Here is an 18,662-nt window from a genome sequence, read left to right as displayed (position 1 = left end):
CTATATGAATCAGAGCATCAGCCCAAAAAGGAAGGATTCAGGATTAGAAGAGGTGGTTGATAGTGGAGCTTTGGCCATTTTGGAACTAATTCAGATCAAAGACTAATCCTTGCCCGAGTGTCTGAAATTTGGGCAGGTGACCTTTTCGGAATATCTTCTGCAGAGGAATTGTTTGTTCAACACATATACAGATTAGGTACTGTTTCAGGTGCCACGGACTCAAAATGTGTAAGGTATTGTCTCAGTCTTTAAGGATATCACAGGCTAATGGGTAACAGGCAAAGAGGTAAGTGCAGTGTAAGTGCAATAATAGCAACGGGCATGAATGGAAGTGACGCACTCTAGTTTCCAGAGCATAGGGATGTTTAACACACAAGAGCTTGAAAGTACTTTACAGGGGCTTTCCAGGAAGAACAGGAGGAGAAAGATTTCAGATTCAGGGAAGGGCATCTGTGAAGATAGAGAGGCACAAAAGAGCATTACAACCTTTAGGAGGCTTAAAAGCTTAGTATGGTTAGAACAAAGGATTCTCGGAGAGAGGGCGGGGGATGACACTGTAAGTCGAGGCCAGGTCACAGGGAACTCTGCACCTGCTGGGTTTGGGACTGAACCTGTTGGTCGGAGGTTCTCAATGAGCCTGAGAGACACGGGGCACCGCTTGGCTTACATCCCCGTTAGTGTGAGTGGCTCACCCAAATTGCTTAATCTTTCATCTGTGTGATTTGGTTGGGCGCCTTCCTCTGAGAATTTCAGACTTGTCCATACATTAGAATATTCTGGTGGTAGCTTTTAAGAAAATACATATTTCTCCTTCTCTTCCATGCCACCCCTCAGATCAGCTTAGTGAAGACACCCCAGCAGCCCCGACTCCCACTGGGGCCTGCTGGAGGGGGGAGGCGCTGACAGGTGTGGCAGAGGTAAGACTCAGGGTAAAATTCACTATTTTGGAAAGGTCACATGGGTCAGTGTGGAGAGGTTATTTGGGAAGGAAGATAAAGGGCCCAGACGACCAGTGGCAAGGCCTCTTCCTGTGACTGAAGTGTTGAGTCCCCCTGTGATATGAAGGTGACCTAGGGTGGCCAGTATTGGTCCAACAACTCGTGAGGTCCCAGATGACGCTTGGCACCAGCCCCCAAACACCGAGGGAGAGGAGAGGCTAAGAAGGAGACAGACCGCCCCAGACGGTGGGGGTGGGGGTGCAGTTTTAACAAGGAAACCTACACATGAGGCTCGTTTGGGCGGCTGCAAGGCAGTAGATCCCCACGCCCCACTCCAGAACCTTCGGGGTTCATGGGGAGGCCTCGCCAGGCTCACCCAGCCACACAGCCCAGGCGGCTCAGCACACCTGTTCTCCGCTGCTCCCCAATGGGGGCGGCAGGCAGAATGTACGTCCCAGGGGCAGGGGGAGGCCGAGGAGCCTCTGACTGCTGGGGTCCAGCTCACATGCTCTCGATGACCTCCTCCAACAGCCTGGTATAAAGCAAGATGGACAAATGAGTAATCTTACTATGATCTCAGGATCTATGGCACTCGGACTCCACAGAACCAGATGAGGAAAGTGAAGGACAGTAGGAGGTGAGAATGACCCCGGGTTTCTAGCCTGGGATCTCTGGAAAAGGAAATTGGAGAGTCTCAGCAGGTTTGGAGAAAAAAAGCAAAGGACTTAATTTGGGACTTGAGGCGCCTGTGATGTACGTACCAGGAGCGGGGTTACAGGCGGTCGGACACCCCAGCCTGGAGCCCCGGAAAGCGGCTGGGCTGAGGGTGGGGACTCGGGGACCTGTGTGCTCAGGGGGGAGTGGGAACGGAGGCAAAGGGTGAGATGGCTCAGGGAACGGGGAGCGGAACAGAGGACTGAGAACCAAGGTCTGAGGCCAGCAAGGGCAGGAGGAGAGCAAAAGGGAAGAGGTGGCAGGGGACCCGGAGGGGGAGCAGCCCCAGGACAGTGGGGGGGGATTCCGGGACACCTGGAAGGGGACCGTGTGATCCACAGCGTGGGGATGGGGCCTCCCTAGTGTGGCAGGTGCTTTAAACTCCTTCCACCCCCCTGGGGAAGTAAAAGCACACCTGCCACAGAGGAAGGGGCAATGCTCATTGTCTCCCCGCCTCCCCGTCCGGAACTGCCCGCTGCACTCTTGATGGGGCGACTCCACCCACCCTTCCACTGGCAAAAGGTTTTGAAGATAAGTATGTTTATAGGCACAGAGACTTCGTGGCATAAAAATCTCCTGAATAAAACGATAGTGGTGTTTAGTATAAATCTCTCATTCGAGCCACACAAAGCTGCGTGGACTTGATCCCAAGAGCGGTAGGCTTGACGGCACCGTTAACTCCGTCACCTCGAAGGGCGCCTTTAGGCTTTCAGTTGCGTCACAAAATCGGTAGTCGTCATTTCCTAGACATGAACAGTCTTCCTATGATCCCGAGGGTTTTCTTATGGGTACTTCAAAGGCGGGGAAAGTCTGTGTCTGTGCTATTCAGTCCATTAGTCAAGTGGAACTGAAAGTGTTAATATTTGGCCTAATTCTCCATCTTTCACTCACGGAAAAAATGTGCTCTCTCTGCATGCCGGTTTTGTGTGTCTGCAGAATCTGATGAGGATATATATATATATATAAAAATATAAATAACACCCTTCCTTAGTGTAAAATTATTCAGACACCTCTGTTGGCATCACCTCGGAAGCTGTGATGCCATCAGCCACACAAAGCATGGAAGTTGTAAATAGCACATAAAGATAGAAACAACACATCACAGGAAACCAAGACTTAACCTCAAAGGATCACAGAAAAAGAGGCAGAACTTGGACCCAGCAGACCTGGACTGGGATTCCGACTGCGACATCTGCCGTACCCATTAGCTCTGTACACCTCTCTGTAAAAGGGGGGCAGGCCCGAAGAGAGACAGGCATTGCTGCAGGGCCTACCCTGTCAGTCTTAATAGCTACAGCCCCAGGGCTCCCAGCAGAATCACGGGGTGAAAGAAAATCTGTTTTTCCCAGATCACCAAAACTGCCCAGATAAATTACCTGTTATTTCTACCCTAGAGGTTAATATAGAGATACACAGGAAAAGGTGACTGCTGACTGGCTTTAAGAGTGTCCGCCGAGAGGGCAGTGAGGACCAGCCGCGGGGATGGGCAGCGAGGGCAGCCGGTCCGAGGGCACAGGGGCCTCTGTGGCTGCGGGAGTTTGCTTTCCTCTGGGCTTCTGTCTACATTTTTCTACAACCATGTCGGCCAGAGAAGTGTACAGAATCCGCAAGCACAATGGTGTATAGACTAAAGATGAGTTAATACCTGAGAAATGGAATATTTAACTTAGAAGAATGAAATACTGGATAGAATGAGCCAAAAACAGCAGCTAGTAAGGAAAAACTGAAACGCAGGGGGACTAAAATAGGGGCTTCCTGACATCACTCAAATGTGCATTCTGTTTCTCTAACATCTACTCTACTCTACTCATGTCTTTTTTCATTCCTAATCTTGCTTATTTGCAACTTCCTTATTTAAAAAAAAAATCAGTATTGCTGGAATCATCTATTTTTCCTTCCAAAGAACCAGTGTTTGCCTTTGTTGATTCTCTGTAATGCCTTGGTTTTCTACCCTGGCCCTTATTTATTCTTTCTTCCCATTCTCCTTAGGTTTATTCTGATCTCTTTCTAACTTGTTAAGTATATGTGTAGGTCCTTGTTTTAAAATTCTTCTCCTATTGCACAACGCTGTGAGTTTTCCCTGTAAGGACCACTTTAGCTGGGCCATTCAAGTTTTCATACGTAGTACCTGAATTATAATTCAGCTCCGAGTACTTTCTTATTTCCATAATGATTCTTCCTTGAAGTTTGTTTTTATTTTACAATTATGAAGAATTTTATGTAGCTCTGTGTTACTGATTTCTAATTTAATTCCACAATGGGCAGAAAAAGTAGTATGTTTGGTGTAGATAATCTACTACATTGAGACTTGAATTGTTGCTAATTATACGGTCGAATTTGTAAATGCTTCATTTACAGTTGAAAGGGATGAGTGTTCTCCAACTCTTTCATTAGATAAAGCTTGTTAATTGTATTAGTTGCATTTTCTTAAAAGTGTTTCATCTCCTTGAGCTTATTAATTAACAGAGAAAAATGAATCTATTCATTTTCCTTGGAGTTTTGTCCATTTTTGCTTTATCTTTTCTTATAAGAATATTTTTTTAAAAACCGCAGGAGCATCAAGGGACATAACCCCTGGAATAATTGATTTACATTGACTGAATGTATTGATAGTTGCATTTGATTAATATGAATATTTTCTCCCACACTCACTTTTCCAGCCTCTTGAGTCTGTGGCTTGTTTAATGCCTTCCTGTTTGTGTGGTTCCAGTAAAGTCCCAGGGCCGAGGGCCTTTGATGAAGGGAGGAAGGGGCTGGCATGCTGGTGGCACCTATGTCTCCAACAGCTCCCTCTGGAAGTTCACATTTCCACTCGCAGTGGCTTGTCACTGAACGGAAGGTGCCGCAGGTGGGCAGGAGTGAGTGGGCACATGCCCGCACACCATCTTCCACAGTCTGTAGCCGTCAGAGAAGAAGTGGCCCTCCCAGCCCTTCAGCTGAATTTAATAAATGCTTCTGGTTATGATGTAGTGGCCTCTTTTTCCCGGTTCACCTTCCTTGTTGCCGTTTTTTGCTTGACCCCTTTATAGCCATACCAAGGTCACTGGGTCAGTGGTACCTAGTTTTTTCTTTGTTTTCCTTTTTAAGTAATTAAAAATAATAGTAATTTTAGCCTTAAAGAATTGCTGAAACAGCATAAAAGTCCCACCCACCCAGTCGCACTCATGCAGACATCTTCCATAACCACAGGACATTGATCAAAACAAATAAATTAACCTTGTTATGTTACTATGAACTAAGGTCAATAAAGTAAGAACGGTATTGGATTTCACCAGGTTTTTGACTAGTACCTTTTTGTGTCTTAGGACCAGTCTGGGCCTGGATTTGCACATTTTCATGTCCCGTTCAGTTGCTCTGACCCCTTACCTTAGTCCCTCTGTGTCTGTGGCCGTGCCTCGTTCTTTTCTTCTTTTCCGTGACCTTGACACATCCTAAGAGCAGTGCTCGGTCACCTTGCAGAACGCCCCTCACTCTGGGTGTGATGTTTTCTCATGACCGTGCCGACGGCATATCCATCATTGGCAAAGGTGCCCCAGAAGGGATGCCACTTGCTATCGCGCTGTTCCGAGGGCACAGAAGTCAGTGACAGGTGTTTCTCACGCTGTTAACCACAATCCCTTGGCTAAAATGACCTCTGCAAGGAAGCCCCACTGTGCAGTTACAATTTTCCCCTTGGTAATCGCTACATATTAGGCGGGAGACACTTTGAAACTATGCAGGTTTCAAGTGGACTTAACCTTTGGCAGTGGGCTACTCAAGCCGAGCTTCCTGTGGGCGTAAAAGCCAAGCTTTTAGGCTCCTGAAACTTCCTCCTGCCCCACACAGAGGCCATCCACAGCCAGCTCACAGGCTTGCCTTGAAGGCTGCTGGTTCCCTTTTCACCTCCACTCTTCAGGCACCACTTCTTATGACCCTCCAGGCTGTTAGCATGCTGGTTTATGTTATATTTTGTGTGGAAGACTTGTTTTGCAGATTAACTATACCAACATCTTGCTGAGAGCGATGGTTGCTTCCACCCATCCACACACGCGGACCCCAACATACCTCTGTATCCTCAAGGCCATTATATTTTCTGAGCCCAAAATAACGACTCCTATTCTGAGAAAAGGACTTCTTTTTTGTGAACATTTTTATGGGAAAACCTTTGCAATTGCAGAAAAATCAATTACATAATTATTCGCTTAGTCAATCTTCCAGGCATATATTTGGGAAACAATACAATGGTATAGAATTGAGACAAGCACAGGAAATCCCGCACATACGTTCTCAGCACCTCTGGCTCGTTCATCATGTTAAATATCATTGTCTATTCCACATGGGCTTTCCTCTATGTGCATTTCATGAAGATGATGCTGATGATATGAGGAAGTGACTGCTGTTTCCAAATGATGGACAGAGACACAGGAATGCTGAACAAAATAGCTCTTCTTAACGTGTCTTAAAAATGGGCTCTGACTTGATAACTGAGCAAGGAAATGTAATTTGGATTATAAATTCTTGATTGATTTAAACCCCCCCCCAAAAAATGGGCTCTGTCAGCGCAGAGCGCCATGTTTCCCCATCGCCCTGGTCGGACCTCTGCCCAGAGAGCACTGACTCCCTTCCAACACGCTGCTCTCCGCTGAGCTGGGCTTCCTGGCAGGCGCCATCTGTCACTATAACTCCTCTTCCAGGCTGCAGGGCTTTGCACGCCATGAATACCGGTTTCCTACCACTTGGAAAGAGGAGGATCTCACTAGGGCTGTATTCAGGTACCTGACTCATCTGGAAGGTGCTGCCAAGATGAAAACCTGACGTGAAAAGCCAATCAAGTGCTTTCTGTTTAGGTGGGGGCGAAGGTTGGGGCCAGGCGCGTGTGTGCACGCATGTGTGTGTGTGTGTGTAATGCACATGTGCTCATTTGGAGAGGGCAGGCTCAGTCCCATTGCTCACAAAAGCAGGGAACAATGTATTTTGGTTTATGAAAACTCACATTTTACTTTTATGATAAATGTGCTTTTTGGTAGAGAACAGATGGTGCTGTCAGTTCTCGGCACAGCGTGGCTGCGCCATGCAAGCCCCCCAGACGGCGCAGCACATGCAGACCCAAGCTGCCAGCGCCCCTCCGATGGCCAAGGCCCCAGAGCTCCCAGACAGCACATTGCCCCGCAGTCCTTTGAACAATAAAAATTGCTTCACTTGCTGCCTTCCTCCGCATTCCATCCCCCCGTGCTGCCTGGGGCAAGCTGGAGACAGCTTCCGACTTAAATTCTATGAAATCAAGTCTTTATTCATCATTTGTTCTCTAAGGCAAGGACATACTGACACACGCTGGGTCTTACATAAATAATAAATGAGTGGAACTGGAAATCAGTGAGTGGGATTCATCACAATAAATGTGATAATTATTTATTCACTAAACAAATATATGAGAATCTCCCTGTATGGGGAAAAGCCTATGTGGAATAGACACTGATATTTAAGAAAATACTTCAAGCTGGTAATAAATCAAAGGATATAAGATAATATGGCCAACTTACAAGTTGGAACATGAAAAACATAAAATGAAAGAGTTTAAATAAATGACATCACTGCTAAGTTGAGAGGATAAACTTTATGGAGACAGTAGCATTTGTGTTGGACTTTGAGAAAGTGAGCTTTAAGTTGAAAGACAAGGGGGGTTATAGTTTACCAGAGTTAATACAAATCAAATATATAGAGCACTGGAGTAATTTCTAGTTCCATCACTAGTCTTTAAGCCACGGAAAATTAAAATGAGGAAAAAAATTGAGTTTTGGGATTTGGCCCTTTTCTTCTCCTTGAAGAATTCCCTTTGCAACAATTCCTCCTGTTTGTGAACTTTCAGTCCAGCTGGAGCTCACGCGCGGTGGCTGGAGCTCAACTGGTGCTGCCGCTTTGGAAAAGCAAAGCTAAATATATGTGCATCCTGTGACGCAGTAAATCCACTCCTGTATATATAGTCATCAAAAGGCACTTTCTAGAATATTTGCAGCAGCATTATTTAGTCCTAAACAGGAAGTCACCCAAATGCCCATTGACTTTAAAATTAATAACTATATCATGGGGTATAGATTTGGTGGAATGCTGCACAGTGATACATGCATGATGTGTATCTCCACACGTATGGATGAATCTCTCAGATCTAAGCTGAGCAAAGAAGTCAGACACCAAAGAATAGATGTTATATGATTATAAAGTATGTAAACTGGTTAAAATACTCTGTGATGTTAGAGAGCAAGGCAGTTGTTGCCTTGGGGTAACTGGATGGGAGCGCAAGGAGGGGCTTCTAAGGTGCTGGTGAGGTGCTATTTATTTTTCTGGGTTCCAGTTAAATGAATGTATTTGGTTTATGAAAACTCAGATTTTACTTTTATGATAAGTGTTCTTTTTTGTAGACACAATAAAAAGGTTTTGAATATTTTCTCAAAGTAAGATAGCCTCGATTTGTCAAATATGAGGCATAGAAGAATTTAAGTGACCTTGCTTTGGTTCTTTAAAACCTAGTCCTTTATCTTATTATGTAAATTTGACTTGACCTCTAAAAGTGTTTAATGACTCTCCTATGCAGATAATACGTGCCTTTCCTCAACAAGAAAGTTTGGATTAGATCAGGATTGATGTGCTTTGAGTTCTCCTTCTCCTTAAGTATTGCTCAGCCAAGTTCTGTCCTTCTGTTGTTTGCTTCTGCATCTGGTCCATCCCTACGTGCTCTGTTACTCACCCCGTGGCTTCAATTTCCACCACCGATGAGTGGTATCAAAATTTTCTAGCTCTTCTCTCTCCTTAGCTCCAGAGCCCCTGATGGCGTCTCCGCTTGGACGAATCACAGGGCCTGTGAACGCAGCCACGTGCTGGGTACCTGCCCGCCACGAAGTCCCTTTCCCTCCTGTACTCCGTCACGGCAAGGTCAGTGCTCCCGTCCACCAGCCGGTCATCCTGGACTCTCCCCTCTTCCTTATTCCTTGCTTCCTGCACCTAATTAGTCCACAGATTGTGTCATTTCTGCCTCCTAGAGAGCTCTTAGATCTTTCTTTTCAGTACCATCTATTCAGTGGAATCAACTAGCCACTTCCCACCTATCTGTTCCTTGTACAAACCTTTATTAATATAAACAGTAAGTTTATTCTACCAGTTCTCAGAACAAAAAAAACCTTAGGCCATTTCTGACTTTTCTCGCACACATCCAGTTGCACAGCTCCATCTGCAAATATATCCAGAATCTGGCTATGTCCTATCACCTCCTTCCCATCCCCACAACCTTGATTGGACAGAAGCCATTGTGAGGCCTGTGCCTGGCACTGTGCCCACACCGCCCGGGCGCGGTGCCCCAGCCCAGCACAGTCCCTTCCCGTCGTCAGGGGCGCCTGCCCCCTCCTGCCGGCCTGGACAGTTCTTTCCCATCATCCAGGTGAGCATGGCCCGCTGCTCTCTGGGACATCTTTCCTGGACCTTTGGGCTGAGCCAGCACTCCATGTTGTTATTTATCTTTGTATTCTGAGTGCCAGGCAGGCTGGACTGGGCAGTTTTCTTTCTGGCGGAGGAGGTGGAAGGAAGTTTGCTTTGATAAAAACCCCTGATTGTTGTCTGTTTGATGCAGTATTTTGTCACTCTGGTGATGGGACAGTTTGGTGACTCGCCAACGAACCCTAAAATAATGCCCTCTCCCAAATAAAAAAAAAAAAGGGAGTGGGTTTCTGAAGACAAGAGCTGAGAAGCCCAGGCAAGGGCTGTGGGGAGGGACGAAGCAGGGAGAGCTGGAGGCAGAGCGCTGTTCTCCGTGTACGTAACAGCACACGGGGGATCTGCCCCCTCGGGATGGTGCTGGCATTTCTCCATAGCTCTCCTGGGAGGGAAACAGCCCTGGTGCTAGGAAGTGTGGAGCAAACTGCTGGTCTGGTCATGCTTGGCAAGCACACACGGGAGGCCAGGCATACAGGCAGGAGAGAGCCGAGAGGGTCCACAGCTCCGGGTCAAATGTGCAGGGCCATCCCGGCAGAGGACGGTCCCCTTGGCCTTCCCACCACATCCCGCCACTGCTTCTTTCAGACCAGCCTCCCCACTGACCTTTCTGTTACAGGCCTCTGGGGACCGGCCACGCAGAGGGGAAGCTGGCTGCCTGCAGGAGGCATGTGTCCCCCGGAGGTGAGCTGGGGAATCTGCAGCCGAAGGGCATCTCCCAGGAGACCCACGGCTTTTTAACCCCGTCTCTTTTTCCTTGGCCCTGCATTTGATCCTAAGACTTTTACCTAAAACTCATCAATGAAGGAGACTGGATCTTGTTTTCAAGATCCTTGGTCAGGACAGATCCTCAGATTTTGACCTCAAGTTAGCCTTCATTAATAGTCACGATTTGGTTTTGAATTTTGTGCCATGCATCCTGTTTTCCAGCTAAAATCCACTGATGATCAAAACACGGTGCTCAGCTGAAAGGGGGAAAACGGTGCATACTTCCAAAACCAAAGAAGACTCTGCCCAAAGGAAATGGACATCTTCCTGAAGAGAGTGCTCAGGGTCGGCCCCCAGGGCTGGCTGGGGAGAGTGTCAGCCATCAGCAGGGGCTCCAGAACAGGCAGAGCCTGGTACCACATCTCACTGCCATCTCCCCTCAAGCTTCTCTGTTTTTCAAAAAGAAGCCTTTTAAATGCATTAAAACTCATAAGTCCAAGTGAAATGTAGTAGAGACAGGCTGAGCACCCATACCTCGACTTAGGCTCTCTGTCATTCCACTCCAAATTAGGTCACGGGGGGCGGGGTGGGGGATGACATTTGGTTAATTATCAGGAGACCCCACAGGAACCCCAAGGAAAGTCAGGCTCAAGCTGCCCTGGTGTAATTACTGGTGCGTTTAATTAAATCATGTACAAAGACATTAAATATTTCAGCAAAGTCTGTTTTAAGTTGTTTTACCTCTTGAAAGACACTAATAGGAAATGATTTGCTCCGATAAATGAGATGTAGCTTTGTTGGTGCTTGGAGCAGACACGGCAGCTGCAGTTTTAATTAAACGTTTGCCTAACCGTATAAAAAGACAGTGATCTATCTGCATAGCATCTGGCAGCCTCCCCATCCTGCAGTCACTCTTTAATTAGCATGCTGGAGAATGTAACAGAAAATGGCTTTAACTCAGGAGCAGATGGGTTTTCTGCGCGGCGAGGGAATGGCGGGGCTGGCGTGCTTCCTTCGGGGGCAGCCCCCCAAGGAAGTCAAGGATGAGGAGGTTCAGTGTCTTCTGAAAGCAACCGGTTCTGAATCTCGTTCAGTTTAAAAAGTCTGACTCCTGAGCTTCCAGAGATGGTCTTCCTTTGTCTCTCCATGTCCACTTCTCCTATTTGATCATGAGATGAGCCTTTTCGCTGTGAAAAGTTTTATGTGAGTTGACAGCTTCCCTGAGACAGCTCAGACGGTCGGATGCAAAACGGGGTCCAGTGAGAATCACCAGCAGAGTTTTAAAGTTTAGGACACATGAACCCCAGCTTCCTCTTAGCTGGCAATGGGCTGCAGAGAAGAAGGGAGGGAAATATCTTTGCTTTTCATAGAAGTTGTTTTGGAAATAAAAGGAAAAAGTAAGACGATCCTAAGGAATAGGGAAAATAAGACTGTTCACAAGTTTTGATGTGCTTTGATTCTTACGGACCAACTTTTAGAACTTCTTTCCAGTATAAATGCTCTTCCTGCAGGCCTCTGGTTACTGTGCACATTCTATGGGGTAGCCGCAGGGCACCTAGGACATTTTAAATAGCGCATTTAGTTCATTTCACACGGTCAAGAGTGACTGAGTCAAAACGGACAATTAATCTGTTTGCATTAAGCGTGCTATTTCTCCATTTCTGCATTTATTTTCAGGTTTTCAAGGATGAATTGCAGACAAACTGGTCTAAATCAACTGACCTACTGTGTGCCATCTACACCTGCTAATAACCGCCAGCCATAATATTAGGTACTTTACTAAAATTATCACATTTAATTCTCACGATAAACCCGTAAGCCTGGGACCCTTTTGCGAATGAAGAGATGGCCTGGAGAGGTTACAGGGGTGGCTGGCCCAGTTTCAATGCAGGCCTGTCAACAGAAATACTGTTCTCTGTCCCCGGCTGACACTGTTTTTAGAGTCAAAGACTATTTGTTACTCATTCACAGAAAAAGAAAAAGCATGGAACACATTTGACCACTTGCCAGACAGGTGTTGGGGACCGAAGACACATAGAGCCTGGCCCCTGGCCTTGAAGAACCCTCAGTCATGAGGGGTGCAGAGAGGGATAATATAAGCACAGTAAATATGTGACAGTTAAAGACACAGACCTCTGGGAGCTCAGAGGCTAGAGCAGGAAAATTTTGGGTGTCATGCATAAATTGACATTGAATTTGGTCTCATTTCCAACAATCCCATCCCCAGCTTTACTGACATTTAATTGACAAAAATTGTATATATTTAAGTCATGCAATGTGATGTTTTGATAAATGTATACATTGTGAAATGATTGCCACAGTCAAGGTAATTAACACTGCCATCACTTTGCGTGGTTACTGTGTGTGTGTGTGTGTGTGTGTGTGTGTGTGTGTTAAGAACTATAAAAATTACCTAGAATTATCATGTATATAAATGTTGAATCACTGTGTTGTACACCTGAAACTAATGTAATGCAATACTGTTGTCAACTACCCTTCAATTAAAAAAAAAAAAAAAAAAAAAGAACTATAAGATTTACTCTTTTGCAAATTACAAGTCTACAATGCAGCATTATTAACTAGGGTCACCATGGTGTACATTAGATCCACAGAACTCACTCATCTGCATAAAAACTTTATATCCTCTGCCCAGTGATTCTCCACTTCCCCCACCCCAGCTCCTGGCGACCACCATTGCTTTAGTGTTTTTGTCTTGATGCACACAGCCTTGTACTGGAGCCTGCATTTGAAGGAACGAACGTCAGTTCTGATCTTCATAGACTGGTTTTGGCTGCTGGAGATCTTGTGCTGCCGTCTCCAGCCTTGCAGAAATGACCCAGGGCCCCAGTGCGTCGGGGCTGGGGCTGGCGCTTGTCAGCAGGTCTGTTACCAGAGTCATACCTGGGCGTGGCTTCGGCTGGGTCCCCGAGCATGCTGCTGCCAGTTGCCGGGCTGGGCCTGGGCCAGGCAAGATGGCCTTCACGCTGCAGCAGAGCAGGACTGTAGCTGGGACTGTAGTTGAGTCCAGGGTTGGTGGCCTGTTACTGGGGACCTGGATCGGTGTGGCCTCCGTGGGCAGAAGGTCAAGATCCATGGTAGGCCCGTGGACAGGCGAGGGTGAGCTGACCGCACAGGGGGGCAGGGCTGCTTCCAGGGACCGTGGCTCATGTGCGGGTCTGCCCGCAGTGAGTGGGCCTGCCTTCTCACGGTGGCCCTCCTCGGTGTGGGGCCTCACGGGGGTTTCACGGCATCCTGCCTGGATCCTTAAGCTCCCACGAAGGCACTTTGGTCTGCGGCTGGCTGCCATTTGTGTCTGTGTGAGGATGCGGCCTGGGGACCTACTGTTTTACTACCTGTGATGTCCTGAATTTGGTCTTAAAGAAGCAGTAGGAACTTTCCAGAAGGGAAGCTGTGTGGAAGCTTATTCTTAGCTAAGTAAGCCGTGAATAAAATCTCAGCAGTCTGAAAGAGCTTGGCGTATTTTAGTAACAGGGCTGTTTCACGTGAATGGATATAACGGTGTGTGCGTGTAGGAGGATGGCTTGCTTTTAGCAAAAGGGACCGTGAACTCAAATGCCTACTTAGGCCAGATGAGGAAAGAAAATGACCAAAGTGAGCCCAGTTTGGTGATAGGGAGTCGTTGGGACTGCAGCAAAGAGGTTCTATGCTCCACAGAAGGGTGGCATCTGATACTCAGCTCCAGTCATTATAACCAAGGAATATTGACCCAGCACCACCAGAGCTCTCATTTTTCCAAGAAGAGCCAAACATTCAGATATTTAAAAACTCTTAAAGTCTCTTCTAGGAATTTACCAGGAAATAACACTTCCACCATGTGAAACATTTGCATTCATTACAGCATGTTTGAAAGAAAATACTGGAGAGAAATGAGGGCCTATTCAAAGAGAAATTGTTCACTAAATGTCCTGAGTGTCTAAATAAGTACAACCAAGTTAAAGTTAGAGAAAATAGAACATGTGTGCTGGGCATGTTCACTAGCAACTATAGGGTACTGGAGAACCACTATTTCAACTTGCTAGTCCATCAAATTCCATTCTTATTAAACAAGTTCTTTTCTGGCAGGTTTGGGGAAATGGAATCTCATTTAGGGATGAGCAATCCACCTGGGAAATGAATGTTCCTGTTAAAGTTTAGTTTTCTTTCAAGTTAGCACCTGGAGGCAGCTTTCACTTGAAATGTATTCACTTTGCACCTTTTGAGCAGTTATTTACACTTGCTAGTGTTAATAAAGGAAAGCATTTGGCCACAGGAGGGAAGAGGCACAGACTTGTCTTTATTTAGTCACACAAAGAAAACTTCAGAGGACCCGGGGGATAGCAAGTGAGTTAGAAGAGGGACGGGGGAAAAGACAACACACTCCTGTTAATAGAAATATGCCAGGTCAGGAACACGGATGCCTAACGAAATGTCTCCTCTCCCCAAGGGTGTTTGTGAGTCTCTTGTAAGATCTAGACTCTCATCAGGACACATTGTATCAAAGAGAATTTCCCACTATGTATTAACTTGCCAAATGATACCTGATAAATCCAAAATGAACTTTAAGTACTGTGAAATAAAGGATATATACACCCCATCTTCCTGTTTATTTTTTAGGAACTTCCCGTGTTAGGCACGGCAAGTACTTGCTGTCTCTGACTTAACGCACTTACGGGATGACTTTGTCCTGTTTTCCTGGCTTTCTAACCCATCTTTTATATTATCTGTAGTTTATCGTATACAGTTCAGCAAAGAAATGGGCTTTATATTTTGACTGCAGACACAGGGGCAGTTGTTTAACAACCGATTGATCTGGAGCACAGACCCCCAGAGGAGATTAATAAACATCTGACATATTTGTAGTCAAAGGCCTACATCAGAGAGGCAGCCGCAAGAAATTCATCTATCTCCCGTGGACTTAAAGACCTTCTCTCCAGTTACTACTAACATAACGGATGCTAGAAATAATCTTTCCTTGGTGAGATGAGGGGCGTCTAAGGAATGTGGGTTGGCCAGGAATCCCATACCAGTACTGTGAGAACCCAGCACGCTTGGTGACGCAAACCCTTCAGAGAGGCGGCTGTGGTTTAGAATTCTGACCTGTCTCATGACGGACACTCAGAAAGGATTTCGTCTCTTGGAATTCCGCCCTAAGCGAATCTTCCAGACAAGGTATTTCTGGGAGCGCCTACAAAGAGAGAGAGAACTGATGCTTCCCCGAGCTTAGGCTGGGGTTGGTTTTGTGCCTATTTGCAGAGAAAAGCTTGTATGGATGTCAGAATTGGGTGGGAGATTTGCTCTCAGTATAACCTATCACCTGGTAATGAGGCCAGGGGGAGGAATACCTGTAGACCTTTCCTGCCTCTAACTAGTGGAGACTAACTGCTACCTGCCAGGTAGAACATAGATGTTGTTAGCGGCCAGCTAGACAGAGGGACACACTGGGGCGGGGGGGCACTGGGAGGGGGAGGGCCCCGGGGTCCCACCCGCCCTTGCTTCTCTTCCTACCTCCCAGCCTTAGATCTTGCTGTTCCCCCTGCCTGGGGTAACTTTCCCTGATGGCACATGCCTCAGCCTTTGAGATCCAGCTCTGATGGCCCCTCCCAGGAAGCCTTCCCAGGCCCTCCACCGGGACCCCTCCCTGACCCCCTGGGGACCTCAGATCTCAGCCCATCCCCCGGAAGCAGGTCCAGCTCTCCATCCCAGTGGAATAAACACTTACTAAGTACCTACTGTGTAAAAACAGAAGCACATAGTGCTGCCTCTATCTTCCTTTCAGGTTGCCTTGGAGAAATTCAGGCTCACTCATCATGCCCTGAGGGCCGTGTTGAGATTCTGTTTTCTCTGCTACAGAAGTTATTCTGGGATTAGCGTCTGAGGTAAGCCTGGAGGTCCCGGAGCCGCCCGCGTAGCTTCTTGTGTAACCTGAGAAACAGACTCTTGACGATAGTTGAATATAAATAATTTACACCCACTATCATGTAGGCTACCTTCTTTCAGTCCCCTGCAAACACCTAGACTTTCTGTCATGATGACAGAAGAGGCAGATGGTGGAAGAGGCATTCACACAGCCAATGCTTTCGAACTTACTCCCACCAGAGTCGGCATACAGGCATCTGAGAGAGCCCAGGAAATAGAGCAGAAATGATCCTTTCCATCATTGCCAAGAAAAATAATGACATATGTAGGAGGCTTTCTTTTTTTTTTTTCTCTTAACCAGACATTACTCTTCAAACGATCATGAAAACTACTCAGAGGTCTAACAGGTAAACTGAGCAAGGAACACTCTTGTCCGAAACAGGGCAGAGAGCATCAGTCTGGAAATATTTTTAACAATTGGAAATTTTTTTTCCAAGTGGAATGTTACCTAGTTCTCTGACATAAGACACGGACAAGGGCGATGAGCAGGGTCTCCAGTCAGGGTAAATACTCATCATTGTTTCTCGAGCCGTGGAGCTCCTCAAAGAAGCTACCGTTTGAAGACAGACAATCTCACGTGGCCCCTTCCTGCCATGGGGTAACACAAACACATGATGCGCAACGAGGAAATGATAAACTGGACTTAACCAAAAGTAAAAGCTGTTCTTCTAAGGTTCTGTTAAAAAAATGAAAAGACAAGCCACAGGCTGGGGGCAACTCTTTGCAAATCACACATTTTATCTGATAAAGGACATAATCCACAATAGATTAAGAAACCTCAAAACTCAGTAATAAGAAAATAAGCCATCTGATTAAAAAATAGGCAAAAGATTTTAACAGATGCTTCACCAAGAAGGTGTAATGATGGCAAATAAACACATGAAAAAAGTCTGCCTGTTGTTAGTCATTCAGGGAATGTGAGTTAAAGCCACAATGAAATACTACTCCACTGCTATTTAGAATGGCTCAAGTCAGAAAGACAGACCATATCAAGTGTTGGCAAGACTGTAGAGGAAGAAGAATTCTCAAATTCTGTTGATGGGAATGCAACACGGTACAACCACTTTGCAAAAGTGTTTGACTATTTTGTAAAATGTTAAACACATGCTTACCACATGATCCACACCTTCCATACTTACAGGTTCAACCGAGAGAAATGAAATCATATGTATATATAAGCATGTAGCTACAAAAACGAAAACCAGCTCAAATGTATATCAACAGGTGAATGAATGAACTCTAGGATCTCCACACAATGGGCTATTATTCAGCAATAAAACAGAATAAACTATTCATACAGGCCAGGATGGGCTCAGTCTCAAAGTAACCATGTAGAGTAGAAGAGGTCAGATAAAAAAAGAGGAAATACAATGTGATACTATTTATATAAATGCTGGTAAATGCCAACTATACTCCAGCAATAGGAAACAGATTTGGAGAGAGAGTAAGGGCTGGGAAGTGAGGGGCACGAGGAACCTTTTGGGGGATGATGGGTACACTCATTATTGTCACTGGGGGTGGTTTCACAGATGTTTATATGTCAAAATTCATCAAATTTCACACCATAAGTATATATAGTTTATTTCTGAACAAACCCATGATAAAAAATTCCATTGTCCAAAATTCAGTGTCAAAAAGGAATATTTGCTTGTTTAGTTTGAAGATACCCAAATCTGTTTAGTTGGGCTCAGGATCATGCAGCAGGTCTGGGCATTTCAGATAAAGTACCAGCTAGTTGACTCAGGTGGCTAAGCCCAGTAGTTGGGAGCTCACTGACAGAGGGTGAGCCCCGACTGAAAGGTGAGAGGCAGTGCTGTCAGGCTGGAGCAGAGCGGCCTCCAGTCAGGTCCTCGTTTGCATTTCCTGGGTGGGTGGCTTTGGCCGGGTTGCTCACCTGCTCTCAGTGTCAGCTTGCCTCTCATGGAAAAATAGTAACTCATGAGATTATCAGGAGAGTAAGTGAGAGAAAGCGAGGAAAGGAAACACCTGTTGGCGCGTGCTTTTGTTGTCGGGACTGTTTTTACACAGGAGTGAAACACCCAGGGGCGGTGGACAGAGATCCCATCCCTGCATCTCTGGTAGAACTGACCTTGTGGAGCACGTGGGCCCTGGCTCATTCATTCAGCCATTGCAGAACTGTCCTTGCAGCCAAGCCCCTGCAGATGTCCCTAATGTCTTCAAATTCACTTGCTTAGGGACTCTAGCTCCACATGTGTTTTGCTCCACCCAAACCTTCTTAAACTTCTGGGGTCCTCTCACGACAGCACCATGCATCTCTGCTTTCAGACTCTGGACTGGCTTGGTGCATGCCTGCAGACAGCTCATCCAAAAATGGTTTCAAGAGGTCCCAATATCTTTGCTCTGCACCTGGGTCAGTTACCATACTCACTGCTAGTCCCGTCAACAGACAGTTCATTGAGCTCCACAACCTGCCATCTTTAGTAACTCATGGTCACTTACAAACAGTTGTGCACCTTAAGGGCATTGAAATGCACAGGAGTGATTTTTTTAAGTCACTATGGAGATAAGTCATAAAATGCGGGACAAACCCTCTTTTAGTATGGGAAAGCTACCGCACAGGCATAAATATTTGTAGGTAAACAGTATCATAATCATAATATCTAGGGGTATATACTCCCATCTTGAGGCTTGCTTCTGTTCATTATTTTCTCAGGCTTATGATCCTTTAATTCAGTGCCGGCAAAGTTTTTCTGTGAAGGGCCCAGAAATAAATATTTTAGCCTTTGCTAGCCAAGAGGCAAAATCAAAGGTACTATGAGGATACTTATGTAGCCATTTTAAGTGAAGCCATTAAAAAATATAAAAACCTTCTTAGATCTTGGGTCACAAAAATAAACCAAACCAAACCAAGCAGCAGCTAACACTGTCCCACTGGCAATGTTGGCCAATCCCTGGTTTAGGTGCATG

This window comes from Manis pentadactyla, chromosome 2, assembly GCF_030020395.1.
Source record: "Manis pentadactyla isolate mManPen7 chromosome 2, mManPen7.hap1, whole genome shotgun sequence".
NCBI lineage: Eukaryota > Metazoa > Chordata > Mammalia > Pholidota > Manidae > Manis > Manis pentadactyla.
The sequence above is the reverse complement of the archived record's forward strand: the minus strand, read 5'-3'. Positions refer to the sequence as shown.